General features: G+C 34.8%; 1 protein-coding gene across 1 annotated transcript in view; it reads right to left on the minus strand.

The window, feature by feature from the left end:
• LOC114324896 (pancreatic triacylglycerol lipase-like) overlaps nt 1-6,447 on the minus strand; it is a 30,916-nt gene extending 24,469 nt beyond the window's left edge. Inside the window, exon 1 of the mRNA XM_028272802.2 lies at nt 6,195-6,447. The gene's annotated coding sequence lies outside the window, so the exon portion shown is untranslated. The remainder of the gene's footprint in view (nt 1-6,194) is intronic.
• Between the last annotated feature and the right edge of the window lie 16,817 nt (nt 6,448-23,264).

Below are 23,264 nucleotides of genomic sequence, written 5' to 3' on the forward strand. Positions count from 1 at the left end.
GCATTCAAGAAACTAGGTGGAAAGGTCAAAGGGCGAAAGAACTAGGTGAAGGTTACAAATTGTAATATGCAGGGAGTAGTAACACTAGAAATGGAGTTGGTATAATTGCTGATAGTGAAATGAAAGATAAGGTAGTGGAAGTTGTAAGAACGAGTGATAGAATGATGTCACTGAAATTTGTAATTGATAAAGAGGTATTGAATTTTGTGTGTGTGTGTGTGTGTGTGTGTGTGTGTGTGTGTGTGTGTGTGTGTGTGTGTGTGTGTGTGTGTGTGTGTGTGTGTGTGTGTGTGTGTGTGTGTGTGTGTGTGTGTGTGTGTGTGTGTGTGTATGCTCCTCAAACAGGTCTGGGTGAGAATGAAAGAAGAGCTTTCTATGACCAATAAGGAGACGTCCTGAGTGATATTCCGTCAGAGGAGAAAGTTATAATAGGAGGTGATTTCAATGCACATGTGGGCCAAGCCAAGGCAGGATACGAAGAAATACATGGGGGATTAGGCTTTGGAACTAGAAGTGAAGCTGGAAATGACATGCTTGAATTAGCAACAGCATTGGATATGGCGATTGTTAACACATTCTTTAAAAAGAGAGAAACTCAACTTATTACCTAGAAAAGTGGACAACATCAATTCCAAATAGACTACTCCATGATAAGGAAAGAAGACATACGTGAATGCAAGGACTGCAAGGTAATAGTTAGTGAGACAGTAGGCCAACAACATAAGCTGCTTGTTCTGGACATCGAAGTAAAAAGCGAAACTAAACAAAAATATCGGAGAGGACCACAAAAAATGAAGTGGTGGCTGCTAAAAGATGAGAAAGAAGGTCTATTCAGGAGAAAAATAGTAGAAAAAATATATTGGAACATGAAAGGAAGCCCTAATTCAATTTGGAGAAAAATGGCCAGTAGTATTAGAGAGACTGCTATTAAAATACAGAGTATTTTGAAAAACAGAGTATTTGAAATGTTCATTTAAAGATGGAGTTACTACAAATAAAATGGTATCGTTGGATGGTGAACTGATTGTAAAAAGGAATAGTTTTAAGTAAATGGGATCGGTATTACAGAGTATTGGAGAAATAGATGGAGATGCATGCAGTAGAATTAGGGCTGGATGGATGAAGTGGAAAGAAGCGAATGGTGTGTTGTGTTACAGAAAAATCCAATGAAGCTGAAGCGAAAATTCTATAAAACAGTCATAAAACCGGCTATGATGTACGGAACTGAATGTTGGGCAGTGAAGAAGAAAGATGAACAACGAATGCATGTGGCGGAAATGAGAATGCTTAGATGGATGAGTGGAGTGTCAAAGAAGGATAAAGTTAGAAATGAGTATAGTAGGGGAAGTCTAGGTGTGGCACCAATTGATGCCAAATTGAGAGAGCATAGGTTAAGATGGTTTGGTCATGTTCAACGTCTAGACGTTAATCACCCAATACGAAGAATAGCTGAAATGCAGATTCCTGGAAGGAGTAGGAAAGGAAGACCAAAGAAGACCTGGGGGAGACAATAAGGCAGGACATGTTGGTAAAGGGGATTGACATTGATATGACCCAAGATATAATTGTGTGGAGAAATGCAATTAGGGAAGCCGACCCCGCATAGGGATAAGGCAAAGAGAATGATGATGAACGAAGAACGATAGAACACCACAGAAAATACGCAAGGAAGAGAAAATAAACAAATGATGTAAAATTAGCATCGTCACCGCGTGGCGGCGCCTGGCCCTTTCTCTCTCTGTATAAAAATATAAAACGCCATGAACCACAACAGAGAATTAAGTTCAATCCGGAGTATTCGTCTGGTAAGACTCTTTGTCCTCGAGTATTGATCAGAGGCCACCGTCTTTTCCAGTACCCTCTACACAAGATAATAATGATCAGTAGTTTCCCTGTTTTTGGCCATTGACCGAAGACCGTCTTTTATCTCACGCATCCGAGTGTCGTTAATATTTACCGGTGTCAACATCTGACCACAGCTCCGTCGATTTTATTTACAAGGATTCGTCTTTTACATATTACCTTGTTCTTCTTGTAGTGCCTGTCTGTTTCGGATACTGGCAACCATCATGGCTTTGTACACTGCTGCTCTGAAAATATTTGTTCTTGTTGTTTTGAATCATGTACGTAGATTTTTCAGCCAGGAAATCTTTCGCCTTCTTGGCCCAGGTTTTTCTTCTACTTTTCCCTGTAAGATTAGTTGCAGCAGTCCATATTTCTCGCTGTTCCTCATAATGTGACCGAGGTGTTAGATTTTGGCTGTTTTTAATGTATTGAAACAGACTGTAAGACTTGTACACATTTCTAAGTAGGTAGGTCAAAACGGCAAACAAGTGTATGTTCTCAAAAAAACTGATAGTTTAAAAAAATGTTTTATTATCAGCTAAGTACTTTCAACACATAACGTGCCATCATCAGAGCTTCCTAAAAGGACAATTAAGATAAGATTTTTTATAAAAAGAAAAATTGAAAAACTTATACGTCCTCTTATAAAACCTTCATAGAAGAGCAATTGCTAAACGACACAATAAAAAACATAGATTCTGGGTAAAAGCCACAGATATCGGGTATAACAACCCCTTAAAATGAATAATATAAATTCACATCTAATTTCTTTATTATTTTAAAAATATAACATGGCTGAGTCAGACCATTTTGAGCCTACGTGAACAGTCCACAGTCCTCCTAAGCTGTTCACGTGGGCTCAAAATGGTTTGACTGAGCCATGTTGTATTTTTAAAATAAAAAAAAAATAGATATGAATTTATTCATTTTAAGGGGTTGTTATACCCGATATCTATGACTTTTGCCCAGAATCTATGTTTTTTATTGTGTAGTTTAGCAATTGCTCTCCTATGAAGATTTTATAAGAGGACGTAAGTTTTTCAATCTTTCTTTTTATAAAAAATCTTATCTTAAATATCTTTTTATGAAGCTCTGTTACGTGTTGAAAGTACTTAGCTGATAATAAAACATTTTTACACACTATCAATTTTTTTGAGAACATACACTTGTTTGCCGTTTTAACCTGTTTTTAATGGGATTAACAGCTTTTTTTCTTTTTAAAATCTCAATAAAACACCCTGATTAGTAACGTGATCGTTATAAGATATCTTTAGGATTTGACGATGAAGCCACATTTCGAAAGCTTCAATTTTCTTGCAGGTGGCCTCTGTGAGAGTCCATGACTCAACTCTGTACAGTATAGGAAAGATGTAACATATTATATAGAAGCTAATTTTATTTTTGTGATTTATCAGAATATATTTTTATTTAGATTAAATTTGCGTTTCACTGGGTCTGGTGTCTACTATAGCTACCAGTCAAAATGTCTAGAACTAATGCAAGATATGAAAATGGAAATGAGTAGAATACAGATGACGTAAACGATATGAGAAAGGAGCAAAAAGAAATGAAAGAAGTCAAGAAAGAACAAGAAAAATCTCATTATAAAAGAAAATTATCTGTTGATATGGAAAAAACCAAGCACTCAGACAAGATATAAAAGAAATCCGAAAGAATGTACGATAGCTAGAGAAGCAAAAAAGACAACAGATACAACAATACAGTCGATACAACATATACACTTATTAAATTGTATGTATATCGCATTGAACTTAAAATTAAAGATGCTGGGAACAAAGAAATCAACAAATAAAATAAATAAGCAAAGGAGCTATATGGAAGATGACAGAGTCAATGAAGAAAAACAAAATGAGAAAACAGTTAAAATAGCTTTTGCCAAACTTAGAATTGAGGGTATAAAGAGTGTAAATAGGCTAAAAAACTCTAAATCAAAAAACTAGTACGGCATATTACGACCGATATTAAAGAAATCGACCAGTACAGTAAAAGGGACACGAATATGATGAACATGAAAAATGAAATACAAATGAACCAAGAAGTGAGTGAAACCAATAAAATATAATAGGTCTGGATCCTGCGTATGAAAAAAAAGTTGATTAATAGCAAGCTAAAAATTTGTTAATAGCTTAAGGATGTCTAGTCGGACAAACTTTGATATATGGGAATACTGGAACAGGGGAAGTTTTAATTGTGGAACAGGTTAAATATTTGGAACGGTCAGACCACGAAAACGTCACATGTATTTTGTCCGACAAAGCTTCCAATTGATTTGTTACCCTTTCATTAAACTCTTATGCAAAAATCAGACTGCTATTTTTATCACCTGTCATAATTCCTGTCATTTGACATATTCTACGTGTTCCACCCATTATAATGCCCATTTGGTGATAAATAGCAGCCTGATTTTTGCATGAGAGTTTAATGAAAGGGTAATAACAAATCAATTGAAAGTTCTGTCGGACAAAATACATGTGACGTTTTCGGGGTCTGACCGTTCCAAATATTTAACCTGTTCCACAATTAAAACTTCCCCTGTTCCAGTGTTCCCATATATCAAAGTTTGTCCAATTAGACACCCTAAGGGCCGGTTGTTCGAACGCTAATCAACAATGATCATTATCAAATAATTAATTACTGTCAATGTCAATTGTTAAAACATAATTAATTACAATTCTGAGACTATAATCAATTAATATAACAATAATTATTAACATAATTAATAATAAATCTCATAATTGTAATTAATTATGTTTTCAGCAACCCAAACAAAGTTGACATTGACAGTTTTGGTGACAGTAATTAAATATTTAATAATGATCATTGTTGATTAGCGTTCGAACAACCGGCCCTAAACAAATTTTCAGCTTGCTATTAATCAACATTTTTTTCAAATGCGGGATCCAGACCTATAACTACACGACACAAAACACGAGCCAACGAATAAGAAACGGAAATAAAAAACAAAAATTAGAAAAGTGGTAAAGTAAAAAATCGTTGTATGATATATTTTCCGGAAAACATTTTCGGAAGAAACCAATGTGGACCAATGCCTCTTAGCTAACCTAAAAATGCTCCTATAGCATCAGTTGATGTCGAAAGAAGTTTTTCTATTTGTAAATATCTATATTCTGACAAAAAACATAAATTTTAGTAAACAATTTTGGGAAATATTTAATCGTCTATTATTTTTTGGGAAGTAGGAAGTAAATATAAAAAGTAAAAATATTGTAAGTTATGGAAGACTGAAACAAGAATATACAAAGAATGGGGAATAAATCTAAAGAAAACTGATTCCCTAAAAAACGAAGTATACAGAAGTAACTGGAATAATAAACAACTGAAAATAGACGAAGGTAAAGAAATCAAAGAAACAAACAAGTACAAGTATTAAGGTTTCATAATATCAAACAAAGGAACAACGGAAGAAGATAAATATAAAAAATAGACTCGGCAAACTAGAGACTGTATACGAAAATTGAACCAGCACTGTGGGATAATAACATCAGCATAAAAACAAAAAGAAGAATATATAATACCATAACAAGAAGTACCTCACTTATGGGTGTGAAAATTGGATAATAATCGAGAAAACCAAAAACAAAATAAGAGCAGCAACTGTGAAATTCCTAAGAAGAAGTTGCAGAGAAACAAGGAGAGATAGAATTAAGATAGAGATTAAGAACGGAATGGAAATTAACTCAAAAATAGACTACATAGAACAGAAGAGATTAACCTGGTACGGACATGTCAGAAGAGCAGACCAAAAATTTTGGGTAAACAGAATAACAGATAGGAAAACGGACGAGAGGTAGACTACGAAAATCTTTCAGAGAAGATTAAGTGGACGAAGCAATTGAAATAAGGAAGGAAAGGGACTGGCAAAACAGAAAGAATTGGAAAGAGCGGTTGAGTGAAGCAATCCAGTGAAAACTGTGGAAATCCTTAGTATATAAGTTTTGTTTTTAATTTTTCCTGCATATTATTGACAAAAATTAATATCTTTACACATCATTGACAATAGTCGTCAATATTATTGTCATGCGCCTATACTTAACGTATAAATCTATGCTATTTTTGCCTATACTAAATTTACATTCAAGATGCAGTAGAAATAAACAAACCAAGACACGTTAAATGCTACTAGGAGCACTCCTGAATCATAATTTACAATGTATAAATTTTGGAAATCATCATTTGGGATTTACAATGTATATACAGTGCAAATTATGATTCGGAAGTGCTCCGGGAGTGTCTTGGTTTGTTTATTTCTACTGCATCTTGATTGTAAATTTAGTATAAGACTGATTATTACATACTGATGCACTCACCTGAACAATACTACTGTAAGTGTTCGATAAATAATGATCATAGTTCACGACAAGCTAAAACCGATATTAGGTGTATTCACTGGCTATTGAAGGATATGCAACTAGGTAATACATGCGTTTTTTAAGATCGTTATTAGTTAATTGAATTGCATAAACAAACCTCAATGCCAAAACCGTAAACAGTTTCTTTAATAAGCAGCAAACCTAATTTTTTTTATTTTATTTGAAACTTTTTATCATGCGTAATGTTTTATTGTTTGTTAAACACTCATTTATAAAATCTCGACAAAAACTTTATCAAGGTTTTAACTTATTAATTATTATTTATGATATTTTAAATATTTTATGAATAAAACACTAAAAATACGGTGTGGTTAAATATCTTATATCATACTAGTTCATTTTGGTGTTACATAATTACACAGCAGTAAATATACTTTATGCCTGCACGGGAGTGAAGACAAAAAAATTCGATAACTCAGCGAAAATAACAATAGACAGCTATGCAGTAGAAGCCATAACAGACGAGGTAAATATGGAAACAATCAATATAGAAGTAGGAGTTCGACAAGGTGACAACCTGTCTTCTTCTTATGGTGCCTATCCGTTACGGATGTTGGACACTAACATGGCTATTCTGACTTTGTTGACTGCTGCCCTGAAAAGTCCGGTAGTGGTTAAGTTAAACCATTTTCGCAGGTTATGCAGCCAGGATATTCTTCTTCCTCCTGGACCTCTTTTCCCATGCATTTTACCTTGAAGTATGGTCCGAAGTAGGTCATATCGTTGTTCATTGCGCATTATATGGCCCAGATATTCCAGTTTGCGACGTTTTATGATTACGACTAGTTCGCGCCCTTTACCCATTCTATGTAGAACTTCTTCGTTGGTAACTCTGTCTATCCAGGAAATCCTCAACATGCGTCTATAGCACCACATCTCAAATGCTTCGAGTCTCTTCAGTGATACTTCAGTTAAGGTCCATGACTCCACGCCATTCAAAAGAACGGAGAATACGTAGGATTTTAGTAAACGAACTTTTATTTCCAATTTTATATCGTGGCTGTTAAAGATTTTTTTCAATTTGACGAAAGCTGATCTTGCCTTCTCGATCCTTATCTTAATTTCCGTCGATTGGTCCCACTGTTCATTTAAGTTTGCACCCAAATAACAAAAGTTGGTGATTTGTGTTATAGGTTGTTGGTTAACTAGTAATTGACCAGGTGGTATCCTATTTTTGCTTATAACCATGTATTTCGTTTTTTTGATGTTAAAATCAAGCCCAAACCTGCTACTTAGTTCTGCCACCCTGGAGACAAGTGTCTACAGACCTTCAAGACTGTCTGCAAAAATGACAGTATCATCAGCGTGTCTTATGTTGTTCAATCGTTCTCCGTTTATAAGTATTCCCTCGTCTATGTCCGTTGGCGCTAGGTTCATAATGTGCTCTGAATATGTATTGAACAATAATGGGGAGAATATACATCCCTGTCGCACACCTCTTTTTATCTGTATGTCGTCTGTTAACTTATCCCCTACTCTAACAGCTGCAGTTTGTTCGTAATAGATATTGTTTATTATACGGCAATCTCTGCTGTCTAGACCAATTGAATTTAATATTTTCATCAGTTCCTCATGTTTTATTCTATCGAACGCTTTCTGGTAATCAACAAAACACAGATATATTATATTATATCACAATTCACGTCTCTACATCTTTAAAAGAGAACTTGTATTGCAAAAAGTGCCTCTCGAGTACCCAATGCATCCCTGAAGCCGAATTGTGTGTTTGTCATGTGTTCTTCACACTTTTTATATATTCTTTTATGTATAATTTTTAAAAAAAGTTTTCAGGAGATGGCTCATAGGGCTTATTATTCGATAATCTTCACATTTTTTGGCATTGGGTTTTTTAGGGATTGTTATAAAAGTTTATCTTAGCCACTGTTGGGGTATTTTTCCACTTTGGTTTAAATTGTTGAAGATCAAGGTAAGTTTTTTTTACTTCGTCTTTATCCATAATTTTCAAAAATTCTGAGTAGAACTCATCTGGCCCTGCGGCTTTTCCCTCCTTAATGTTGTTTATAGCAGCTTCTACTTTCGCTTCGAGGATAGGGGGTCCGGTATCGTCATTTTTATTTTGTGTGATGGTGACATTCCTATCGTCTTCAAATGTTGTTGTCACATAGTTCATCTATGACAACCTGTCTAAAATTTTTAAAATAGCACTGGATGAAACGATTAAAAATTGGAATCTACAAGATGATCATAAAAAGCTCTAAATCGTAGGATACTCTGATGAGACGGTAATAGCTATAAGCCACAAAAAACTTAGAAAACTCACTGATGACTCTGATAGAAGAAGGGACATTTAGAGAACTAAAAATAAATGAAGAAAAGACGAATTAAATTCTAACCTCAACGAAAAATTTAATAATCTGGGTGTTCATCGTTCAATCTTCGCTTGTCCACTACTGGACATAGATCTCCCTCATAATTTTCCTCTTGTGTCTCTTGAACATCCAATTCCTATGACAACGTTTTAGATCACCAGTCCAACGTGTTGGTGGACGACCACTTCTTCGGTAGGCATCATCTCTTGGTCTACATTTCAGTATCCGCTTTGTACATTTGTTATGTCATTCGAGTCACCTGACCTGACCAGTTCAATTTCAGTGTTGCTATTCTCTTTACTGCTTCAGTCACTCCTGATCTTTGTCGTAGTTGACGGTTTGGGATCTTGTCTCGTAGTGAAATGCCCAACATCGTCCTTTGAGACATACGGATCTTTTGCACTGTTCTCCTTGTCATGGTCAACGTTTCTGCTCCGAAAGTTAACACTGGCAAAACACACTGATTAAAGATTTTATCTAGGTGTTATAAAAGACAAAAGACAGCTCAAACAATAGAAGTGCAGAGATAAGTGAAAGAGTGAAAACGGGCAATAATAGAGCTTATTGGAAATACCAAAACGTACTAAAAGACAGACATATCAACACCAAGATGAAAATATATAAAACAGCAATCAGATCGACCTGTAATGACCTACTCAGCAGAGAAAATGTGCCTCACTAATAGAGACGAAGAAAACCTAAGGGTAAGAACAGAACAAGTGGGACGCGGTGTAGGTGGAGGTGAAGGTCGTGGTCGATGTCGATATCCATGTTGTAAAACAAACACATTGTAGTGAATGGAAGAGAACAGAGCAGCTAAGTCGCGGTGGAGATGCTTCTCTCTGATTGGTCCGTTCGAAGCCAAGTTGTCATTACCTGCGCTATCTGAGTTGATACTTTTTATATTATAATCCCTTTTTTTATTCAGTTTATTTTTATATTTCTAAAGTAATTAAATTCAGTAAATTTTTAAAATAGGAGGATCTGATTATTTACAGCTGACATTTCATCACTATCATCACTTGACTGACACAACATCGCAAAAGCACAGTCTTTTTGTCATTCAAATTTCATTAAACTACTTCACTTGATAGTGGTTCTAGCTCGACTGACAGCGCAGGTGACCTCCTTGCCATGTGCTATCGACCGCGACTTAACTAGTAGCATCCACCGCGACCTACACCTCCACCTTGACCTACTTGTTCTGTTCTTACCCTTTAGAATAATAGAAAGGGGGAAGATCTTTAGAAGACGTCTTGGAAAAAAACCAAGATGGAGAATTTAGATGATTTATTTAACAACGAAATAAATAATGAGAGGAATGGAGAATATAATTAGACATCTCACAATAAAACACTGAAAAACGTTTGTTTTCTATACTTCCACAAAATTGATTACAACTATGTTATTACTACAGCTGTTTCGGCAAAGTGCCTTTCTCAAGTGATATATTTTACAATGTGTTTGCCTTTTTAAGTCTTTAACTGAAGAGGTTGAGGAGTGAGGAGCTGTTTGTCTCAAGTTGGTCATTCAGAATTATATCTGTATTTTTCAATTTATTAATTTCCATTGATTCTAAAAGTGATAGCTTAAGGCCTTTATTTTGAATATGTAGAATTTGAAACTCTTCATTGAAAGAATGATTATGATCTAGAAGGTGAAGTGCGTATGTAGAAGTGTCTGTTTTTCTATTGTTGAAAGCCCTTTTGTGTTCTGCTATCCGTTTGTCAAAAGTTCTGCCAGTTTGACCGATGTAAGTTTTCGGACAGTCACCACAAGTTAGTTTGTACACACCACTCTGTAGTTGCTTTCTCTTTCGGCTTTTATTGTTTTTAATATGTTTGCTTAAGTTGTTGTTAGTTCTGAAAGCTGGTGTTATTCCTTTCTTTTTTATGTATCTGGCTATTTTTGTTGTTATTTTGCCAGTATATGTGAGAGAGCAGAAGGTACTGGGTTCTTTCTGTGGTGGTGGATACACTAATTTCAAGGCTTTCTTATGGAGTTTTTGGTTTAAAATGTTGTTAACTGTTTGTTCGTTATAGCCATTGTTTACTGCTATTTGTCTAATCATATTTAGTTCTGTCTCGAAGTTATTTTTTGTCATAGGAATTTTTGTCAGTCTATGTATCATGCTATGGTAGACTGCTAATTTGTGTTGTGTAGGATGGGATGATGAATTGTGTATAGTTGTGTCAGTATGGGTAGGTTTATGATATACGGAGAACTCATGTTTGTTGTGTAGTCTGGTAATCGTTACATCTAGAAAGTTTATGGAATTATTCTGTTCTGTTTCTATTGTGAACTCAATATTACTATGAAGTGAATTAATATATGATAGAAAATGGTCAAGTTGTCTGTTAGTTCCTGTAAAGCAGACTAGTATGTCATCCACGTATCTCCACCAATATAAGAACTGTTTAAATACGGGGTGTTTAGAAATTGTTGTTTCAAGTTGGTTCATAAATATATCTGATATTAATGGGCTTAGAGGATTACCCATAATAAGTCCTGTACTGTTGTTTGTGTAAATTTGATTATTGAATTCAAAATAGTCTTGATTTATGCAAATTTCAAGAAGGTGTAAAATTTCAGATGCAATGATCGGATTTGTACTATTATGTTCTAAAAGGTTTTTAACTAAAACAAAAGTTTCTGTAGGAGGAACACTAGGAAAAAGATTTTTTACGTCAAATGAAATTAGTCTGGAGTTGTTGGGCAATTGAAAATGTTGTATTTTATTAACTAGTTCTAGTGTATTTTTACGGTGAATTTAGGTGAAAATTTAGTGTATTCTGTAATAATATCTGACAGTTTTTTTGAAAGTTTATATGACGGAGCTGTATAAAAAGAAACTACAGGTCTTATTGGGTGGTCAGGTTTGTGTAGTTTAATAAAAGAGTATAATTTAGGGGGTTGTGGGTTCATAATATTAAGGTATTTCTGTTCTGTTGGATTTAGTATTGATTTTGAATTTTCAATGGCTAGTTTAATTTGTTTTCGGTATTTTTCTGTGGGGTCTTTGTTTAGTGTTATACTATTTTGGTTATTTAAAAATTCTATTGTTTTGTTATTATAGTCACTTTTATCGATAGCAATAGTAGTGTTACCTTTGTCTGCTTTTGTAAATATTATGTCATGTTTTATTGATTTATTTTTAATTGAAACGGCTATTTGGTTTTCTTTGTAACAGGAATTATTAGTTTCACTACCTACATGGGTAATAGATTTTGCAATGATGCTTTTTTCTATGTTCTTGGCAGTTTTATTTAACGCTACTTCACATTCTACACCTAAATATTCTAAATTTTTTTGATTATTATGTTGAGGCAAGTTATGTTTGAATCCTTTCTCTAAAAGTTCTATCTCACTATTATTGAATTTGGTATCTGTTAAGTTATCTTGTCTTATCAAACATTTGATAAGGCGACAGAGAATAGAAAAACAAAGGAAAGGTCTAATTATTGTTAAATGATACATAAAACAGTTTATCAGGCAATATTATGTTTTTTCTTAGAATTTTTATTAAATTTTACGTTTAAAATTGTGGTTAATTCTCAATAAAAAAAAATGCAAATAAGATTAAAATGCCAAAAAAAAGAGCTTCAGAACAATATTTTGTTTTATTTTTTATTATGATTTCAGCAAATATATTTCCTGATTCATAGATCGCGATGATTCTATTAGAAATTAGTAATTGAGGCGCAATAGCCAATAAGGTCGTTAGTATTCATAAAACAACTCGATTGTTGACAATGAACACTAAAAATAACGCATTTGTGATTGTGATTATAGTAACCATGCTCGGAATTCTTAAAAAGTCTAATTATTGCCAAAATCTGAAGAAGTGAGAGAATATATAATCGTATCTATCGGGTATAGATTTCATTCGTAGTTTGAAGTCAACCAGTCTCACCAGTCAAAAGTGATTGTAACAAAATAACAAAATGTTCAAAGCTGTAAGTTTTTATTTTTCTATGTATATTTTCTATCCTATGTATTTTCTATGTATAATTAATTTCTTATCATAATTGTACTTGTTAATTTTATTTAAAAAACAATTTATTGTTTTTACAACGAAACCATTAATTTTTCAAATAAATTTTAAGCAAGATAATAGAAAATGAATCATTCTCCAGGAATTCAAAAATTACGACACCAACGTTGGCTTTACAAAATTCAACTTTTTTTTCTAACTTTTGTATGTTTATCAAATACTTATAACATTTATTTCTTTAGTAAATTTATCAAATTTATTATTTTGAATGAGGGTTACCCATTTTAATCTTAAGCGGTTGCTTAAGAGTTTTCTCATTTTTTGAACATAAATCTAGATCTTGCTATTTCAATTCGAACCTTAATCTCTGCATTAGTGTCTGAATTTATCATTTACCCTATATCCCAGATATTTGAGTCTGCTGCATCCCGCATTTCGATCTCTACCTTTTTCGGTCGGTCCATTCCTTCTCATTTATATCTTTATTTCTCATTATTCATCTGATTCCTTCTATCCATTTTAATACTGGTCTTCCTCCCCTTCTTCTATTCCATGGAACATAGTTTAAAGCCTGTTTTGGCCATTGTTCGTCTTTCATATGCATGACATTCCCGTGCCATGAACGTTATTTGGATTCTATTGTATCTACGGTACTGTAAATCCTTCCTGTTCTTCTTCTTAGTTTTTCATTTGGGATGTGATCAATCAAGTCTGGATTTCTAATATGCTCTTTTTGATAGTCCATTTCTACCTCTTCCAGTTTTTCTTCTCTTTTATCGTCATTTTCCAACATTCAGATCCTTCTTCTCCTTCCTTTTTATAAGCAATTCTACTTGTTCATTAGCGGATTGGTGATTTAATTTATACTTTATTTACCGCACGTGTCTCCCCCATTCTGCCTCTGTAGTTATTCCATTTTTTTTTCTATTTAGTGTCCATTCGTTTATACATTGTAAGTTACATTTTCTTCTAATTTCTTCACTCCTCTTTCGATCTCTTAACGTCATTATCATCATTATCTTTGCTTTATCCCTATGCGGGGTCGGCTTCCCTAATTGCATTTCTACATGCAATTCTATCTTACCAACATGTCCTGCCTAATCGTCTCCCCCCACGTCTTCTTTGGTCTTCCTCTCCTACTCCTTCCAGGAATCTGCACTTCAGCAATTCTTCGTAATGGGTGATTAGCGTCTCGACGTTGAACATGACCAAACCATCTCAACCTATGCTCTCTCATTTTGGCATCAATTGGTGACACACCTAAACTTCCCCTAATATACTCATTTTTAATTTTATTCTTCTTTGACACTCCACTCATCCAGCTAAGCATTCTCATTTCCGCCACATGCATTCGTTGTTCATCTTTCTTCTTCACTACCCAACATTCAGTTCCTTCCATTATAGCCGGTCTTATGGCTGTTTTATAGAATTTTCCCTTCAACTTCATTGGAATTTCCCCGTCACACAGCACACCACTCGCTTCCTTCCACTACATCCATCCAGCTCTAATTTTACTACATGCATCTCCATCTATTTCTCCATTACTCTGTAATACCGATCCCAGGTACTTAAAATTATTGCTTTTTACAATCAGTTCACCATCCAAAGATACCATTTGATTTGTAGTAACTCCATCTTTAAATGAAAATTGCAAATACTCTGTCTTTGTCCTACTAACTTTTAAACCTTTTTCCTCCAGAGCTTGTCTCCACTGTTCCAGTTTTTGTTCTAAGTCTCTTTCACTATTTCCTACTAACACGACATCATCAGCATACATTAAGCACCATGGAATGTTACCCTGTAGTTTTGCTGTTATCTGGTCCAAAACTAATGAGAATAAATACGGACTAAGCACCGAGCCTTGGTGCAATCCTACTTTCACATGAAATTTATCAGTCTCTCCCACACCTGTCCTGTCCTAACACTAGTCGTTACTCCCTCATACATATCCCTCACAATCTTTACATATTCACCAGGGACTCCTTTCTTATTGAGTGCCCACCACAGAATCTCTCGAGGAACTCTATCATATGCTTTCTCAAGATCAATGAATACCATATGAGCAGTTGTTTCTTTGCTCCTGTATTTTTCCATCAACTGCCTTATAATGAAAATTGCATCTGTTATTGATCTACCCTGCATAAAGCCAAATTGATTCTCGGATATTTCGGTCTCTTCACGTATCCGTCTATCAATTACTCTTTCCCATATTTTCATGGTGTGGCTAAGCAGTTTTATAGCCCTGTAGTTTGTACATTGTTGTATATCTCCCTTGTTTTTGTAAACAGGTACCAGTATACTGTTTCTCCATTCGTCTGGCATTTGTCCAACTTCCATAATTCTATTAAATATACCTGCTAGCCACCTTATTCCTGTCTCTCCCAATGCTCTCCATACTTCCCCAGGAATACCATCTGGTCCTACCTCTTTTCCTTTCTTTATTTTTTGAAGCGCTTGGGCCACTTCCTCGTTTGTTATTTTAGTGACCATTGCTGCTAGTGTTTCCGTTGACTCTACAGGCTGTCTGTCAGACTTCATTTAATTCATTTATTCTTCATTTAATAAGCTGTCAAAGTACTTTCTTCATCTCTTTTTGACATCCCTTTCGTGAACTAGTATTTTATTATTTTCATCTCGGATACATCTAATCTGATTAAAATCTTTTGCTTTCTTTGCTCTCTGTTTGGCTATTTTATATATCTTCGTTTCGCCTTCCCTGGTATCAAGTTGATCGTATAGGTTTGAATAGTTTATTTCGATCTCTTAACGTATTTCCTGTAATTTTTCTCAGAACTCTCATATCTGCCGTTTCCAGTAGTCTTTGTGTTGTGGCTGTATCTGGTCTTGTTTCTGATATGATGCATATGTGATTATTGGTGTTACATTGGCTTTATAAATTATTGACTTCCTCTCAGTGTTAATATGTCTAACATTCAGATCCATACGCCAAATTGGTTCTACAACCAACTTGTAAATTATCATTTTTTGTTCGTAAACTAAGTTTAATAGACCAAAGTAATGAGTTTAGTGTTTGCTAAAAATTTCGGCCTGTTGTAAATATCTTTTACTGAATGTTCCGTTTCGACGTTATTTTTAATTGTGAGTTGTGGATCTTTTTCTTTGTCCTTCGTTCTAAAATATTTCATTTTCTTAATGTTGATGGTGAGTTTCCAACTTTCGTATTCTTGGTATGCTTTCTTTTATTCTTTTATAGATTTTTCTGCTTTCGTGTCTGTTATTATGCTCTAAGGTTTCTTGTATTTGTTTTTTCTAATCATTTTTTTCTTCTGCATATTCTAGTCCCTTGTATTCTCTTTTAGTTATAAATTTCCCTGCTATTTCTAATACTTCTTTGAAGTCGAGTAAGTCTTGCCTTTTTTCCTCTTAGTTTTGCATTCATCATTATCCCATTCCTCATTTTTTTCTTTGTCACTTTTCTGTTTCCTCTGCAGATTCCATCACTGTTGTTCTTAATTATCTTCATTCATCCTCTGCAGTATCTTTCTCTCTGGTTCCATTAAGCTTTATTTGTAGAGCATTTCGGTATTTTTGGTACTTTGTTGCAATTTTGAATCATTCAACATTTCACTTTTTAATTCGGCTATTTGTCTCTTTGGCCACTGTCACAATTCTCTGTCGCAATTTTGCCCCTATAAGATAGTGATCGTGATATAGAACATTACAGATCCATTAGCCTGCTAAACCACTTATACAAACTCTTTACAAAAGTAGTGACATCAAGAGTAGAAAAGAAGTTAGATTTTTACCAACCAAAAGAACAAGCTGGATTTCGATCAAACTTTGGAACAAACGACCATCTGCAGGCAGTAAAGTTACTAATTGAGAAGTCAATAGAATATAATAAGCCCCTTGTCCTAGCATTCGTGGATTTTCATAAAGCCTTTGACACGGTAGAGCTGGATAGCATTTTAGAAGCTCTAAATGAATTCCGCATTGACTACCGTTACAGTACACTCATCTATAATATTTATAAAGAGGCAACAATGAGTGTTAAGTTACATGATAAAACCAAACAAATAAGCATAGAACGAGGCGTAAGACAAAGCGACACACTCTCGCCAAAATTATTCATAACTGTTCTGGAATATGCCTTTAAGATGCTCAACTGGGACAATAAAGGGATCACAATAGATGGAGAAAAGTTAAATCATCTTCGTTTTGCAGATGACATAGTCCTTATAACTGATGACCTAGGAGAAGTAAAGAAAATACTAAATGAGTTAGACGCTATCTGCTGGAAAATAGGCCTGAAAATGAACTTTTCTAAAACTAAATTTATGACTAATCTGATTCCAAGCGGACAGCTGATTATACGTGAACAAGAAGTAAAACTAGTGGAAAAGTACATTTACTTGGGTTATGAAATTAGAATTGGCAGAGATAACCAAACATGCGAAATAAAAAGAAGATTAGCTCTTGCTTGGGCAGCCTACGGAGCTCTGAGAGACATATTTAGAAGCAGTATACCGATCGGTTTAAAAAGACAAGTGTTTGACCAATGTGTGCTGCCGGTAATGACATATGGAGCAAAAACACTGACTCTAACCAAGGCAACAGCGTCGAAAATGCGGATTGCTCAAAGGCGTATGGAAAGATCCATGCTGGGCGTAACCCTACGGGATAAAATAAGAAATGAAGATCTCAGACAAACAACCGGTATCGCAGATGTTGTAGAACGTATCACCAGGCTCAAATGGAACTGGGCAGGACACGTCGCCAGGCTAAAAGATTCAAGATGGACACGAAAGCTGATAGAATGGAGGCCAAGAGAAGATAAACTCAGTAGATGAAGGCCGCCTACACGATGGACAGATGATATCAGGCGGATTAGTAAAAACTGGCAACAATCAGCACAAAACCGTGAAGTGTGGAAACAATTGGGGAAGACCTATGTCCAGCAGTGGACGTGAATTGGTTGGATGATGAAGATAGTGATCTGAGTCAGAGTTCGCCCCACGCTACGTTCTGACATTAGTTATGTCTATTACCACTTTTTAAGACGATGATGTATGTGGTCAATTTGATTGGCTTTGTTGGTTCCTGTTAGTGATTGCATTGCTTAGTTTAAAATCGTTGTATCTTGTTAAAAAAATGCTATATTATTTATACTTAAAAAACGAAATCTCACAGAATGGCTATATACATTACAGAAAGATAGCTATATACATTATTTAAATTAATATTAACCCTTTATTTACTGATTTTTGCAAGTTTTCACCTCAAATAAACTTTGACCTGTTTGTAAAGCATAGAAGTAAAAAATATATCAGATAATTGTAAGTTTTATTTCTTCCAGATCGTTCTAGTCTGTTTCTTCGCCTTAGGAATGTGCGCCCCTGCTCCAGGACCCATTCCTGCTCCTGTACCGCAGTACGCCTATTCACCTTTAGCCTATTCTGCAGGATATTCAGGCTACTACCCTTCAGCATACACCGGCTACGCCAGCTCAGCATATGGACTTGGATATGGGGGAGCAGCCTACAGCCCCTACTCATCAGTCTACAGTGGAGCACTATATTATTAGATTTTAAATTTTTATGTTTTTAATTTTTTCTTTATATTATTTTTTTTTAATTATTAAGTATTAAAGTTTGTTCTTTTTAATTATATATGGTTATTATTTCACAATTAATGCAAACAGTCCAATAATATTACTTGGTGCTAAATTAAGAGTAAAAGAATTCTCTTCTTCGTGCGTTCAGCGTCTTCTGTGGAGATTTTTTATCAATATGGTTATTTACACTTTGTAAACTGCTGCACGGAATAAGTCGACCGATGTCTTATTCTTCTTCTCTTGGCATCAAAACACTGGATGCGTATTTGTCTGTCTGTCTACATCTTTTCAATCAGACCTCTGTTGTGCCCATCCATTCCGTTGTCTTACATTGTCACAGCCATGGCAGTCTTTGACTTTTCACAAATCTTATAATATCGTACCCTTCATTCAATTTATTAATTTCGTCGTTTCTCCTGATTCTCCATGTGCCTTCCTCCTCTTGCACCAAGTCTTATAATTTTCTCAGTAAACACATAACACCTAACCATTCTAATTCTTAGAGTCATAGAAAGATACGGTGCTGTCAACAGTTTTTTCATTTTGACGAACGCTGATATTGCTATCAAAACTTAACTGGGAAGAGAGAAGCCTGAACATTGATGGTAGAAGATTAACAAATTGGAAATTTTCAAACGACGTAGTTTTGTTATCTGACAATCTCAAGGAGATATGCACAACGCTACATGAACTTCAGTTATTGTGTGCCAGTGTAGGTCTTAAAATAAACATCTCCAAAACAAAATTTATGACAAACCTAGTAGGTACCTAACGTAAAACATTTGACCAATGTGTGTTGCCTGTGATGATCTATGGTGCCGAAACTTTGATATTGACAGCTACAACTTCTCCTCCTCCTCCTCAGTCGTTTCCACATTGCTGAGTGTCGTGATTCCCTATAATACGAGCAACTATCTCTTTCCATCGGCTTCTGTCCTGAGCTTCCCTCATGGATTCAGAGTATGTTTTTCCACTGGCTTTCTGTACTTGATCCGTCCATCGAGTAGGTGAGCGACCTCTACTTATGCGCCCTTCAACGTTTCCCGAAACTATAAGTCTCTCAAGATTATCATCACTTCTTCTTGCAATATGGCAGAAAAAATTTAAGACGGTGGAGAGGCAAATAGAGGAAAGTCGAGTCTGAATATTAAGCTCTTGGAGGATTGAGTGATTTGTTCTGTGTTCCGTCCATGAGATCCGAAGCATTCTTCTCCAGCACCACATTTCAAAGGCGTCAATCCTTTTTCTGTCGTCCGATTTCATTGTCCATGTTTCGGATCCGTAATTAAATATGGGAAAAATTAAGGCACGTACTAATCTTATTTTGGTGTTCTTCGACAAGGAGCGATCTTTCCAGATTTTCGATAATCGACTCATAGTGTTTTTGGCCATGCCTATTCTCCTACGTATTTCTGTTTCACAAGATCCTGTATTACTGACGTAGGATCCTAAATAATTGAACTCGTTAACCACTTCAAACTGGTCTAAGGCTCCTGTTGTCTGAAGTGAATTTGAATAAGCTACTATCATAATTTTTGTTTTTTGTTTATTGATCTTGAGACCACATTTATTGCTTTCGGCTTCCACTAGCAGCAGCAGGCTGGACATTTCTTCTTCGGATGCAGTAATTAATGTTGTATCATCTGCATATCTGAGATTTGAGATCTTCTTTCCTGCGATAGAAATACCGCCATTCCATTTGTCGAGTGCTTTTCTCATTATATATTCCCCATAGAAATTAAAAAGACTTGGAGATAGAATACATCCTTGTCGGACTCCTCTACCTATTTTAAAAGGACCGGACTTATGGTTTTCAATTCTTATTCTGGTTTCACTGTTCTCATATAGGCTTTTCACCAGAGCTGACAGATGATCAGGAACCCCCATCTCATGTAGAACTTTCCACAAAACTGTCCAGTCTACACAGTCAAATGCCTTCTGATAATCCAGAAAGCAGATGATCATCGGAATTTTGAATTCTCGTGCTTTCTCAATGAGTTGTCGCATATTAAGAATTTGCTCCCTTGTGCCTTTACCCTTCACGAAGCCTGCCTGTTCTTGTGGTATTTGTCTATCCAGGTATGTCTGCATGCGACACTTGATGATTCTCAACAGAATTTTACTTGGGTGTGAAATTAGTGAGATGGTTCGGTAGTTACTACATTTTGTGGTTACGCCTTTCTTATGAATTGGAGTAAATAGTGCGGTACACCAATCACTGGGCCATTTGCCGATTCTCCATACATGATTGCACAGTCTCCACATTAATTGGAGACCATGTTCACCCATGTTCTGTAAAAGTTCTGCCGTGATGTCATCGCAACCAGGTGATTTATTTCTTTTAAGGTGTTTTATGGCTTCATCGACTTCAGACCTTAGAATATCTGGTTCTAGGGTTGTTGTTGAGATTTGCAGTGCTGTTATCAACACTGCAGTGCTACAACTTCTAAAACGCTGCAAATAGCTCAGAGGAAAATGGACAGGTCAATGCTGAGTATATCGCTTTGTGACCGAGTTAGAAATGAAAACTTAAGGCGAAGAATAGGAGTTACCGATGTAATTTCCCGAACTGCCACACTGAAATGGAACTGGGCCGGACACGTCGCCCGAATCAGTAATGAAAGGTGGCCGAAGAGATTACTTGAGTGGAGGCCGAGATTAGACAAAAGAAGTGGAGGAAGATCCCTTACTCGTTGGACTGACGATCTCAAGAAAATGTCAAAAAATTGGATTCAAAGTGCTCAAAATAGAGCACAATGGACAAACATTTGGGAGGCCTATGTCCAGCAGTGGACGAAGGGCTGGGTGGTGCTGTTGATGATGATGATATTGCTATGTATACTTTGCATCATACTAACCACAGATACTTTATCAAAGAGTCTGTGAAGGTCTTCCAAATTGTTTGCTATTATAGCTATATCATCAGCATATATCTGATGTTGATGACAAGAACTTTATTATATTTCTTATTTGTTGGATTTGTTGTCAGCAACAAAAATTATAGAAAGGAAAACAAAATACTGTTCCAAACAGACTGAAAATGTAGATTTAACAAAGAAAAGTGGAAAATGATAAAACTATTGAGGCTAACAATAAGGTATTTAGGTATCTACACTTTAAAAATAAGCACTTCTCCACAGCAAGAACTCAAGAACAAAAATAAGATACGAAAAAGGTTTTAACCAATTCCTTTTTTGGGTTACTCTTCTTTTCGATATAGTTAAATTTGTTACGTGGCTTCCTTTTCTATTAAAAGATAACTGGGTGTCATTGTTATACCGTGCGTAATAAAATCATCCTCAAAAATATTCTATACGTAATTATCCGCCTTATTGAAATGCACTTTATTATTATTGAAACGTGCCTTACATTCACAATCACTGGTTTATTCATTGGCTGTTGACAATTGGTAATAATTTTTTTTATTGCCGAATCTTATTTGATACGCCAACATTGTAAGTTAGCGTGTGATGATATAAAATATAAACGATTAAACGTTACTATCATCTTACCATTAAAAAAATATCGGACTGCCAGAATTATAGACTACAATAATTGTATCATTTAACAAGAATTGATTGATTTACTTTACTAAAACTTTTACTTCTTTTTACTTCTTTAAAACTACTAAAGAAGTAGAACTAGTGGAAAAGTACATTTACTTAGGTCATGAAATTAGAAGTGGCAGAGATAACCAAACATGCGAAATAAAAAGAAGATTATCCGTATTCCATATTTCATTTCTTTTCTCCATATTGTTTCATTGATCACATACTGCAGCTCTATTTGCTTTATTCACTTGTAGCCCGATCAGGGAACACAAAATTTTACGAAAACCTCCAAAAAAATAAAGGAAGGATGAAAATTTGGGAATAGGTACCTAGTTGAAATTGTCTATTATTATATAAGAAAAACTTTACAATTCTACATCCCCTCCATTTTGCAAAAATTGGGAAATACGGGGTGAAAAATATTTTCTCGGGAGTGAAAAAAATATACGTTCAAACTAGGCCCGGAATTGGATAAAATGACTAATTCTAAGCAACTTTTGTTCTATAGAGTTTTTTCACTAAGTCAATATAGTCCATTCTTTCACGGTTTTTGCTCTAAATTTTAAAGAACCGCTTGGATTGACATGAAATTTGGCATATGCATAGCTTACATGTCAAAGAAAAAAAGTGATATTGTGCCGATGTGTGCTTTTGCCCTGGGGGTGACTTTCACCCCCTTTTGGGGGTGAAAAAATATAAGTCTAAAATAAGTCCGGAAATGGATAAACTGACTAATTTTAAGTAACTTTTGTTCTATAGAGCTTTTTCGCCGAGTCAACACTTTTCGAGTTATTTGCGAGTGAATATGTTCATTTTTCAACAAAATAACTACATTTTTAGACGGTTTTTCGCAAATAACTCAAAAGTAAGTATTTTGTCGAAAAAAGTTCTTAGCAAAAATATAGCCTGTAAAAAATTTTAAAAAAATGGTGTACGCGTTAGGTCTCTGGACCTCGTAAAATCAGAGTTATAGCCAATGAAAAATAGATTCCTATTCACCAAATTTCAAATAGAATACTTCGAAGTGAAATATCCAAAAAATTAAGCAGTTTTTGGGGAAAACCCATTATAACTTTTTTAAAGTGTTCAAAAAAAGCTTTATTTTTGTTTTTATAAAAAGTTTCGATCATTAAATTTAAGTAGGTAAGTTACGCTCAAAATAAAGTTGGTCGCTTTTGTTTTGGCAAAAAAAATCAGGAGACCACCCGCTAATTAGCAACTTAAATGAAATTAATCGTTACCGCTCCACAAATTATTTTAATTATGTTGTGTTTATATGATCTGTAAGTTTTATCGATTTAAAGTGCTTATTTTGGAAAAAAATTGTTTTTAAAGTAAAATTTTTAAAAATTTTAATTTTGAAAAATTTGTTTTTTTTCAAAATAACTTAAAAATAAAAAGAGATACCAAAAATCTCGAAAAACAAAAAAGTCAGCATTGCTTTTCTGAATATCATGTATTTCTTTGTTTTTCTGTTAGACAAAAATTGATTGAGATTTGTTGTTTTTAATTTGCATACATTCGTGATGAGTGACTCGTTCAACCCCTTTTCACTAG

This window comes from Diabrotica virgifera, chromosome 9 (assembly GCF_917563875.1).
Source record: "Diabrotica virgifera virgifera chromosome 9, PGI_DIABVI_V3a".
NCBI lineage: Eukaryota > Metazoa > Arthropoda > Insecta > Coleoptera > Chrysomelidae > Diabrotica > Diabrotica virgifera.